Raw genomic sequence first — 12273 nt, 5'->3', positions numbered from 1 at the left:
CATCTTTATAGCATACCTTCCCTTTTTCCCTTTGTTGTGTTTCATGCCATTCTAGTGGGGTGAAAATTTGCAGGTGTTGAAATCTAAGCTCCTTGACTGGCACACATCTTGGGTATTAGACAGGGGAGCGCAATTCCTGGATGTCCGCTTTAGTTTGGGTTGAATTTTAGGTTTTATATATGCTTTAAGCATCTAGAGTTCACGGAAAAAAACACTTGTTCTCCTAAAGCCTTTATTCCTTTGTCCTTTGCATTACCAATGCTCTCTCTAGAAGGTAGAGGACTGCACATATGTCCAAGCTGGCCATTCTACAATAGACCTGCCTCGTGTCAGGCTTGACAAAATAACCACTGGACAGTCACACTAATGACATTTTTACTTGGGACAGAATGTTTTGCTGAAAGGTAAAACAGTTTCGGAAACTGCCCAACCCTCGTGTCTACTCAAGAGATGGAGAGAAGGTAGAAGTGTCTTAAATCATCTTTATAGCATACCTTCCTTTTTCCCTTTGTTGTGTTTCATGCCATTCTAGTGGGGTGAGAATTTGCAGATGCAGAGGCGTGGATTCGACCACTGAACCACCAATGCCCATGTGCCGGAGAAAGGAGTTCCATTGAAGACGCCATCGCGTGTAGACAGAATGTTTTTTGATGGTCCATCAGTACTACGTACTAAACCACACACTAACCTCATCACCACTGAACTACCAATGCCCACATTGTGTTCCACTGCACCTCTGGACAGTCACACTAATAAAGTTAGTACTTGGGACAGAATGTTTTGTTGGAAAACTGTTTCGGAAGCTGTCCACCCATCACGTTTACTCAAGAGATGGAGAGAAGGTAGAAATGTCTTAAAACATCTTTATAGCATACCTTCCCTTTTTCCTTTGTTCTGTTTCATGCCCTTCTAGTGGTGTGAAAATTTGCAGGTGTTGAAATCTAAGCTCCTTGACTGGCACACATCTTGGGTATTAGACAGGGGAGCGCAATTCCTGGATGTCCGCCTTAGTTTGGGTTGAATTTTAGGTTTTATATATGCTTTAAGCATCTAGAGTTCACGGAAAAAAACACTTGTTCTCCTAAAGCCTTTATTCCTTTGTCCTTTGCATTACCAATGCTCTCTCTAGAAGGTAGAGGACTGCACATATGTCCAAGCTGGCCATTCTACAATAGACCTGCCTCTTGTCAGGCTTGACAAAAAATGTAAACACCACCTCATCACATCTATCCTCATCACCACTGAACTACCGAGGCTGAGGGAAAAAGCATGCTAAATTGAAAAAATGTAAACATCTTTTCGCATTTCACAAAGGCAATAGCATTGACGCCCTTAATTGAGTCTTCATTAATTGTCTTCAGACTAATGAGGTTAGTACTTGGGACAGAATGTTTTGTTGTAAAACAGTTTCGGAGGCTGCCCAGCCCTCACGTCTACTCAAGAGATGGAGAGAAGGTAGAACTGTCTCAAAACATCTTTATAGCATACCCTCCCTTTTTCCTTTGTTCTGTTTCATGTCATTCTAGTGGTGTGAAAATGTGCAGGTGTTGAAGTCTAAGCTCCTTGACTGGCACAAATCTCGGTACTAGAGAGGGGAGCTGGAGTTCACGGAAAGAACACTTGTTGTGCTGAAGACTTTATTCCTTTGACCTTTGGATTACCAATGCTGTCTCTGGAAGGTAGAGGACCGCACATATGTCGAAGCTGTCCATTCCACGAAAAACCTGCCTCGTGTGAGGCTTGAACTCACGACCTTCAGATTATGAGACTGACGCGCTGCCAACTGCGCCAACGAGCCTGAGGGAATGCGCCTGCTAAATTGAAAAACAATTGTGAACACCTTTTCGCATTTCATAAAGACAATAGCATTGACACAATTAATTGGGTCTTCATTAATTGTCCTGAGAATAAATAGAAGGCTGAGACCTCTGTTACTGCATATCAGTCAGTCAAGCTGAGACTTTTAAAGAGGAGCTTGCATTGGCTTGGAATCGAGCCCGGGTCTCCCGCGTGGCAGGCGAGAATTCGACCACTGAACCACCAATGCCCACGTGTTGGAAAAAGGAGTTCCATTGAAGACGCCATCGCGTGTAGACAGAATCTTTTTCTTGATGGTCCATCAGTACTACATACTAAACCACATACTAACCTCATCACCACTGAACTACCAATGCCCACATTGTGTTCCACTGCACCACTGGACAGTCGCACTAATGACATTTGTACTTGGGACAGAATGTTTTGCTGAAAGGTAAAACAGTTTCGGAAACTGCCCAACCCTCGTGTCTACTCAAGAGATGGAGAGAAGGTAGAAGTGTCTTAAATCATCTTTATAGCATACCTTCCTTTTTCCCTTTGTTGTGTTTCATGCCATTCTAGTGGGGTGAGAATTTGCAGATGCAGAGGCGAGAATTCGACCACTGAACCACCAATGCCCATGTGCCGGAGAAAGGAGTTCCATTGAAGACGCCATCGCGTGTAGACAGAATGTTTTTTGATGGTCCATCAGTACTACGTACTAAACCCAACACTAACCTCATCACCACTGAACTACCAATGCCCACATTGTGTTCCACTGCACCTTGGGACAGTCACACTAATGAAGTTAGTACTTGGGACAGAATGTTTTGTTGGAAAACTGTTTCGGAAGCTGTCCACCCATCACGTCTACTCAACAGATGGAGAGAAGGTAGAAATGTCTTAAAACATCTTTATAGCATACCTTCCCTTTTTCCTTTGTTCTGTTTCATGCCCTTCTAGTGGTGTGAAAATTTGCAGGTGTTGAAATCTAAGCTCCTTGACTGGCACACATCTTGGGTATTAGACAGGGGAGCGCAATTCCTGGATGTCCGCCTTAGTTTGGGTTGAATTTTAGGTTTTATATATGCTTTAAGCATCTAGAGTTCACGGAAAAAAACACTTGTTCTCCTAAAGCCTTTATTCCTTTGTCCTTTGCATTACCAATGCTCTCTCTAGAAGGTAGAGGACTGCACATATGTCCAAGCTGGCCATTCTACAATAGACCTGCCTCGTGTCAGGCTTGACAAAAAATGTAAACACCACCTCATCACATCTATCCTCATCACCACTGAACTACCGAGGCTGAGGGAAAAAGCATGCTAAATTGAAAAAATGTAAACATCTTTTCGCATTTCACAAAGGCAATAGCATTGACGCCCTTAATTGAGTCTTCATTAATTGTCTTCAGACTATTGAGGTTAGTACTTGGGACAGAATGTTTTGTTGTAAAACAGTTTCGGAGGCTGCCCAGCCCTCAAGTCTACTCAAGAGATGGAGAGAAGGTAGAACTGTCTCAAAACATCTTTATAGCATACCCTCCCTTTTTCCTTTGTTCTGTTTCATGTCATTCTAGTGGTGTGAAAATGTGCAGGTGTTGAAGTCTAAGCTCCTTGACTGGCACAAGTCTCGGTACTAGAGAGGGGAGCTGGAGTTCACGGAAAGAACACTTGTTGTACTGAAGACTTTATTCCTTTGACCTTTGGATTACCAATGCTGTCTCTGGAAGGTAGAGGACCGCACATATGTCGAAGCTGTCCATTCTACGAAAAACCTGCCTCGTGTGAGGCTTGAACTCACGACCTTCAGATTATGAGACTGACGCGCTGCCAACTGCGCCAACGAGGCTGAGGGAATGCGCCTGCTAAATTGAAAAACAATTGTAAACACCTTTTCGCATTTCATAAAGACAATAGCATTGACACACTTAATTGGGTCTTCATTAATTGTCCTGAGAATAAATAGAAGGCTGAGACCTCTGTTACTGCATATCAGTCAGTCAAGCTGCGCTCATTTTGAGTTGTGAGACTTTTAAAGAGGTGCTTGCATTGGCCGGGAATCGAACCCGGGTCTCCCGCGTAGCAGGCGAGAATTCGACCACTGAACCACCAATGCCCACGTGTTGGAAAAAGGAGTTCCATTGAAGACGCCATCGCGTGTAGACAGAATCTTTTTCTTGATGGTCCATCAGTACTACATACTAAACCACATACTAACCTCATCACCACTGAACTACCAATGCCCACATTGTGTTCCACTGCACCACTGGACAGTCGCACTAATGACATTTGTACTTGGGACAGAATGTTTTGCTGAAAGGTAAAACAGTTTCGGAAACTGCCCAACCCTCGTGTCTACTCAAGAGATGGAGAGAAGGTAGAAGTGTCTTACATCATCTTTATAGCATACCTTCCTTTTTCCCTTTGTTGTGTTTCATGCCATTCTAGTGGGGTGAGAATTTGCAGATGCAGAGGCGAGAATTCGACCACTGAACCACCAATGCCCATGTGCCGGAGAAAGGAGTTCCATTGAAGACGCCATTGCGTGTAGACAGAATGTTTTTTGATGGTCCATCAGTACTACGTACTAAACCACATACTAACCTCATCACCACTGAACTACCAATGCCCACATTGTGTTCCACTGCACCACTGGACAGTCGCACTAATGACATTTGTACTTGGGACAGAATGTTTTGTTGAAAGGTAAAACTGTTTCGGAAGCTGTCCACCCATCACGTCTACTCAACAGATGGAGAGAAGGTAGAAATGTCTTAAAACATCTTTATAGCATACCTTCCCTTTTTCCTTTGTTCTGTTTCATGCCCTTCTAGTGGTGTGAAAATTTGCAGGTGTTGAAATCTAAGCTCCTTGACTGGCACACATCTTGGGTATTAGACAGGGGAGCGCAATTCCTGGATGTCCGCTTTAGTTTGGCTTGAATTTTAGGTTTTATATATGCTTTAAGCATCTAGAGTTCACGGAAAAAAACACTTGTTCTCCTAAAGCCTTTATTCCTTTGTCCTTTGCATTACCAATGCTCTCTCTAGAAGGTAGAGGACTGCACATATGTCCAAGCTGGCCATTCTACAATAGACCTGCCTCGTGTCAGGCTTGACAAAAAATGTAAACACCACCTCATCACATCTATCCTCATCACCACTGAACTACCGAGGCTGAGGGAAAAAGCATGCTAAATTGAAAAAATGTAAACATCTTTTCGCATTTCACAAAGGCAATAGCATTGACGCCCTTAATTGAGTCTTCATTAATTGTCTTCAGACTAATGAGGTTAGTACTTGGGACAGAATGTTTTGTTGGATGGTAAAACAGTTTCGGAGGCTGCCCAGCCCTCACGTCTACTCAAGAGATGGAGAGAAGGTAGAACTGTCTCAAAACATCTTTATAGAATACCCTCCCTTTTTCCTTTGTTCTGTTTCATGTCATTCTAGTGGTGTGAAAATGTGCAGGTGTTGAAGTCTAAGCTCCTTGACTGGCACAAATCTCGGTACTATAGAGGGGAGCTGGAGTTCACGGAAAGAACACTTGTTGTGCTGAAGACTTTATTCCTTTGACCTTTGGATTACCAATGCTGTCTCTGGAAGGTAGAGGACCGCACATATGTCGAAGCTGTCCATTCTACGAAAAACCTGCCTCGTGTGAGGCTTGAACTCACGACCTTCAGATTATGAGACTGACGCGCCAACGAGGCTGAGGGAATGCTCCTGCTAAATTGAAAAACAATTGTAAACACCTTTTCGCATTTCATAAAGACAATAGCATTGACACACTTAATTGGGTCTTCATTAATTGTCCTGAGAATAAATAGAAGGCTGAGACCTCTGTTACTGCATATCAGTCAGTCAAGCTGAGACTTTTAAAGAGGCGCTTGCAGCCTAAACCACATACTAACCTCATCACCACTGAACTACCAATGCCCACATTGTGTTCCACTGCACCACTGGACAGTCGCACTAATGACATTTGTACTTGGGACAGAATGTTTTGCTGAAAGGTAAAACAGTTTCGGAAACTGCCCAACCCTCGTGTCTACTCAAGAGATGGAGAGAAGGTAGAAGTGTCTTAAATCATCTTTATAGCATACCTTCCTTTTTCCCTTTGTTGTGTTTCATGCCATTCTAGTGGGGTGAGAATTTGCAGATGCAGAGGCGAGAATTCGACCACTGAACCACCAATGCCCATGTGCCGGAGAAAGGAGTTCCATTGAAGACGCCATCGCGTGTAGACAGAATGTTTTTTGATGGTCCATCAGTACTACGTACTAAACCCAACACTAACCTCATCACCACTGAACTACCAATGCCCACATTGTGTTCCACTGCACCTCTGGACAGTCACACTAATGAAGTTAGTACTTGGGACAGAATGTTTTGTTGGAAAACTGTTTCGGAAGCTGTCCACCCATCACGTCTACTCAAGAGATGGAGAGAAGGTAGAAATGTCTTAAAACATCTTTATAGCATACCTTCCCTTTTTCCTTTGTTCTGTTTCATGCCCTTCTAGTGGTGTGAAAATTTGCAGGTGTTGAAATCTAAGCTCCTTGACTGGCACACAGCTTGGGTATTAGACAGGGGAGCGCAATTCCTGGATGTCCGCTTTAGTTTGGCTTGAATTTTAGGTTTTATATATGCTTTAAGCATCTAGAATTCACGGAAAAAAACACTTGTTCTCCTAAAGCCTTTATTCCTTTGTCCTTTCCATTACCAATGCTCTCTCTAGAAGGTAGAGGACTGCACATATGTCCAAGCTGGCCATTCTACAATAGACCTGCCTCGTGTCAGGCTTGACAAAAAATGTAAACACCTCATCACATCTATCCTCATCACCACTGAACTACCGAGGCTGAGGGAAAAAGCATGCTAAATTGAAAAAATGTAAACATCTTTTCGCATTTCACAAAGGCAATAGCATTGACGCCCTTAATTGAGTCTTCATTAATTGTCTTCAGACTAATGAGGTTAGTACTTGGGACAGAATGTTTTGTTGTAAAACAGTTTCGGAGGCTGCCCAGCCCTCAAGTCTACTCAAGAGATGGAGAGAAGGTAGAACTGTCTCAAAACATCTTTATAGCATACCCTCCCTTTTTCCTTTGTTCTGTTTCATGTCATTCTAGTGGTGTGAAAATGTGCAGGTGTTGAAATCTAAGCTCCTTGACTGGCACACATCTTGGGTATTAGATAGGGGAGCGCAATTCCTGGATGTCCGCTTTAGTTTGGGTTGAATTTTAGGATTTATATATGCTTTAAGCATCTAGAGTTCATGGAAAAAAACACTTGTTCTCCTAAAGCCTTTATTCCTTTGTCCTTTGCATTACCAATGCTCTTTCTAGAAGGTAGAGGACTGCACATATGTCCAAGCTGGCCATTCTACAATAGACCTGCCTCGTGTCAGGCTTGACAAAAAATGTAAACACCTCATCACATCTATCCTCATCACCACTGAACTACCGAGGCTGAGGGAAAAAGCATGCTAAATTGAAAAAATGTAAACATCTTTTCGCATTTCACAAAGGCAATAGCATTGACGCCCTTAATTGAGTCTTCATTAATTGTCTTCAGACTATTGAGGTTAGTACTTGGGACAGAATGTTTTGTTGGATGGTAAAACAGTTTCGGAGGCTGCCCAGCCCTCACGTCTACTCAAGAGATGGAGAGAAGGTAGAACTGTCTCAAAACATCTTTATAGCATACCCTCCCTTTTTCCTTTGTTCTGTTTCATGTCATTCTAGTGGTGTGAAAATGTGCAGGTGTTGAAGTCTAAGCTCCTTGACTGGCACAAATCTCGGTACTAGAGAGGGGAGCTGGAGTTCACGGAAAGAACACTTGTTGTGCTGAAGACTTTATTCCTTTGACCTTTGGATTACCAATGCTGTCTCTGGAAGGTAGAGGACCGCACATATGTCGAAGCTGTCCATTCTACGAAAAACCTGCCTCGTGTGAGGCTTGAACTCACGACCTTCAGATTATGAGACTGACGCGCCAACGAGGCTGAGGGAATGCTCCTGCTAAATTGCAAAACAATTGTAAACACCTTTTCGCATTTCATAAAGACAATAGCATTGACACACTGAATTGGGTCTTCATTAATTGTCCTGAGAATAAATAGAAGGCTGAGACCTCTGTTACTGCATATCAGTCAGTCAAGCTGCGCTCATTTTGAGTTGTGAGACTTTTAAAGAGGTGCTTGCATTGGCCGGGAATCGAGCCCGGGTCTCCCGCGTGGCAGGCGAGAATTCGACCACTGAACCACCAATGCCCACGTGTTGGAAAAAGGAGTTCCATTGAAGACGCCATCGCGTGTAGACAGAATCTTTTTCTTGATGGTCCATCAGTACTACATACTAAACCACATACTAACCTCATCACCACTGAACTACCAATGCCCACATTGTGTTCCACTGCACCACTGGACAGTCGCACTAATGACATTTGTACTTGGGACAGAATGTTTTGCTGAAAGGTAAAACAGTTTCGGAAACTGCCCAACCCTCGTGTCTACTCAAGAGATGGAGAGAAGGTAGAAGTGTCTTAAATCATCTTTATAGCATACCTTCCTTTTTCCCTTTGTTGTGTTTCATGCCATTCTAGTGGGGTGAGAATTTGCAGATGCAGAGGCGTGGATTCGACCACTGAACCACCAATGCCCATGTGCCGGAGAAAGGAGTTCCATTGAAGACGCCATCGCGTGTAGACAGAATGTTTTTTGATGGTCCATCAGTACTACGTACTAAACCACACACTAACCTCATCACCACTGAACTACCAATGCCCACATTGTGTTCCACTGCACCTCTGGACAGTCACACTAATAAAGTTAGTACTTGGGACAGAATGTTTTTATAGGAAAACTGTTTCGGAAGCTGTCCACCCATCACGTTTACTCAAGAGATGGAGAGAAGGTAGAAATGTCTTAAAACATCTTTATAGCATACCTTCCCTTTTTCCTTTGTTCTGTTTCATGCCCTTCTAGTGGTGTGAAAATTTGCAGGTGTTGAAATCTAAGCTCCTTGACTGGCACACATCTTGGGTATTAGACAGGGGAGCGCAATTCCTGGATGTCCGCCTTAGTTTGGGTTGAATTTTAGGTTTTATATATGCTTTAAGCATCTAGAGTTCACGGAAAAAAACACTTGTTCTCCTAAAGCCTTTATTCCTTTGTCCTTTGCATTACCAATGCTCTCTCTAGAAGGTAGAGGACTGCACATATGTCCAAGCTGGCCATTCTACAATAGACCTGCCTCGTGTCAGGCTTGACAAAAAATGTAAACACCTCATCACATCTATCCTCATCACCTACACGTGACCCTCAGCGTGGCTGAGGGAAAAAGCATGCTAAATTGAAAAAATGTAAACATCTTTTCGCATTTCACAAAGGCAATAGCATTGACGCCCTTAATTGAGTCTTCATTAATTGTCTTCAGACTATTGAGGTTAGTACTTGGGACAGAATGTTTTGTTGTAAAACAGTTTCGGAGGCTGCCCAGCCCTCAAGTCTACTCAAGAGATGGAGAGAAGGTAGAACTGTCTCAAAACATCTTTATAGCATACCCTCCCTTTTTCCTTTGTTCTGTTTCATGTCATTCTAGTGGTGTGAAAATGTGCAGGTGTTGAAGTCTAAGCTCCTTGACTGGCACAAGTCTCGGTACTAGAGAGGGGAGCTGGAGTTCACGGAAAGAACACTTGTTGTGCTGAAGACTTTATTCCTTTGACCTTTGGATTACCAATGCTGTCTCTGGAAGGTAGAGGACCGCACATATGTCGAAGCTGTCCATTCTACGAAAAACCTGCCTCGTGTGAGGCTTGAACTCACGACCTTCAGATTATGAGACTGACGCGCTGCCAACTGCGCCAACGAGGCTGAGGGAATGCGCCTGCTAAATTGAAAAACAATTGTAAACACCTTTTCGCATTTCATAAAGACAATAGCATTGACACACTTAATTGGGTCTTCATTAATTGTCCTGAGAATAAATAGAAGGCTGAGACCTCTGTTACTGCATATCAGTCAGTCAAGCTGCGCTCATTTTGAGTTGTGAGACTTTTAAAGAGGTGCTTGCATTGGCCGGGAATCGAACCCGGGTCTCCCGCGTAGCAGGCGAGAATTCGACCACTGAACCACCAATGCCCATGTGTTGGAAAAAGGAGTTCCATTGAAGACGCCATCGCGTGTAGACAGAATCTTTTTCTTGATGGTCCATCAGTACTACATACTAAACCACATACTAACCTCATCACCACTGAACTACCAATGCCCACATTGTGTTCCACTGCACCACTGGACAGTCGCACTAATGACATTTGTACTTGGGACAGAATGTTTTGCTGAAAGGTAAAACAGTTTCGGAAACTGCCCAACCCTCGTGTCTACTCAAGAGATGGAGAGAAGGTAGAAGTGTCTTAAATCATCTTTATAGCATACCTTCCTTTTTCCCTTTGTTGTGTTTCATGCCATTCTAGTGGGGTGAGAATTTGCAGATGCAGAGGCGAGAATTCGACCACTGAACCACCAATGCCCATGTGCCGGAGAAAGGAGTTCCATTGAAGACGCCATTGCGTGTAGACAGAATGTTTTTTGATGGTCCATCAGTACTACGTACTAAACCACATACTAACCTCATCACCACTGAACTACCAATGCCTACATTGTGTTCCACTGCACCACTGGACAGTCGCACTAATGACATTTGTACTTGGGACAGAATGTTTTGTTGAAAGGTAAAACTGTTTCGGAAGCTGTCCACCCATCACGTCTACTCAACAGATGGAGAGAAGGTAGAAATGTCTTAAAACATCTTTATAGCATACCTTCCCTTTTTCCTTTGTTCTGTTTCATGCCCTTCTAGTGGTGTGAAAATTTGCAGGTGTTGAAATCTAAGCTCCTTGACTGGCACACATCTTGGGTATTAGACAGGGGAGCGCAATTCCTGGATGTCCGCTTTAGTTTGGCTTGAATTTTAGGTTTTATATATGCTTTAATCATCTAGAGTTCACGGAAAAAAACAGTTGTTCTCCTAAAGCCTTTATTCCTTTGTCCTTTGCATTACCAATGCTCTCTCTAGAAGGTAGAGGACTGCACATATGTCCAAGCTGGCCATTCTACAATAGACCTGCCTCGTGTCAGGCTTGACAAAAAATGTAAACACCACCTCATCACATCTATCCTCATCACCACTGAACTACCGAGGCTGAGGGAAAAAGCATGCTAAATTGAAAAAATGTAAACATCTTTTCGCATTTCACAAAGGCAATAGCATTGACGCCCTTAATTGAGTCTTCATTAATTGTCTTCAGACTAATGAGGTTAGTACTTGGGACAGAATGTTTTGTTGGATGGTAAAACAGTTTCGGAGGCTGCCCAGCCCTCACGTCTACTCAAGAGATGGAGAGAAGGTAGAACTGTCTCAAAACATCTTTATAGCATACCCTCCCTTTTTCCTTTGTTCTGTTTCATGTCATTCTAGTGGTGTGAAAATGTGCAGGTGTTGAAGTCTAAGCTCCTTGACTGGCACAAATGTCGGTACTATAGAGGGGAGCTGGAGTTCACGGAAAGAACACTTGTTGTGCTGAAGACTTTATTCCTTTGACCTTTGGATTACCAATGCTGTCTCTGGAAGGTAGAGGACCGCACATATGTCGAAGCTGTCCATTCTACGAAAAACCTGCCTCGTGTGAGGCTTGAACTCACGACCTTCAGATTATGAGACTGACGCGCCAACGAGGCTGAGGGAATGCTCCTGCTAAATTGAAAAACAATTGTAAACACCTTTTCGCATTTCATAAAGACAATAGCATTGACACACTTAATTGGGTCTTCATTAATTGTCCTGAGAATAAATAGAAGGCTGAGACCTCTGTTACTGCATATCAGTCAGTCAAGCTGAGACTTTTAAAGAGGCGCTTGCAGCCTAAACCACATACTAACCTCATCACCACTGAACTACCAATGCCCACATTGTGTTCCACTGCACCACTGGACAGTCGCACTAATGACATTTGTACTTGGGACAGAATGTTTTGCTGAAAGGTAAAACAGTTTCGGAAACTGCCCAACCCTCGTGTCTACTCAAGAGATGGAGAGAAGGTAGAAGTGTCTTAAATCATCTTTATAGCATACCTTCCTTTTTCCCTTTGTTGTGTTTCATGCCATTCTAGTGGGGTGAGAATTTGCAGATGCAGAGGCGAGAATTCGACCACTGAACCACCAATGCCCATGTGCCGGAGAAAGGAGTTCCATTGAAGACGCCATCGCGTGTAGACAGAATGTTTTTTGATGGTCCATCAGTACTACGTACTAAACCCAACACTAACCTCATCACCACTGAACTACCAATGCCCACATTGTGTTCCACTGCACCTCTGGACAGTCACACTAATGAAGTTAGTACTTGGGACAGAATGTTTTGTTGGAAAACTGTTTCGGAAGCTGTCCACCCATCACGTCTACTCAAGAGATGGAG

General features: G+C 43.3%; 3 non-coding genes across 3 annotated transcripts; all 3 read right to left on the bottom strand.

Moving 5' to 3' along the window:
- Positions 1-1725: 1725 nt before the first annotated feature.
- trnam-cau (transfer RNA methionine (anticodon CAU)) lies at positions 1726-1798 on the bottom strand. Its single transcript has one exon. It is a non-coding gene; the product is annotated as a tRNA-Met (tRNA).
- A 1774-nt stretch (positions 1799-3572) lies between these two features.
- Positions 3573-3645, bottom strand: trnam-cau (transfer RNA methionine (anticodon CAU)). The gene has a single exon. It is a non-coding gene; the product is annotated as a tRNA-Met (tRNA).
- Positions 3646-9601: 5956 nt separating this feature from the next.
- On the bottom strand, positions 9602-9674 carry trnam-cau (transfer RNA methionine (anticodon CAU)). Its single transcript has one exon. It is a non-coding gene; the product is annotated as a tRNA-Met (tRNA).
- Positions 9675-12273: the final 2599 nt, after the last annotated feature.

This window comes from Channa argus, unplaced genomic scaffold (genome assembly GCF_033026475.1).
Source record: "Channa argus isolate prfri unplaced genomic scaffold, Channa argus male v1.0 Contig022, whole genome shotgun sequence".
Classification (NCBI taxonomy): Eukaryota; Metazoa; Chordata; class Actinopteri; order Anabantiformes; family Channidae; genus Channa; species Channa argus.
This window is presented reverse-complemented; position numbering and strand designations above follow the sequence as displayed.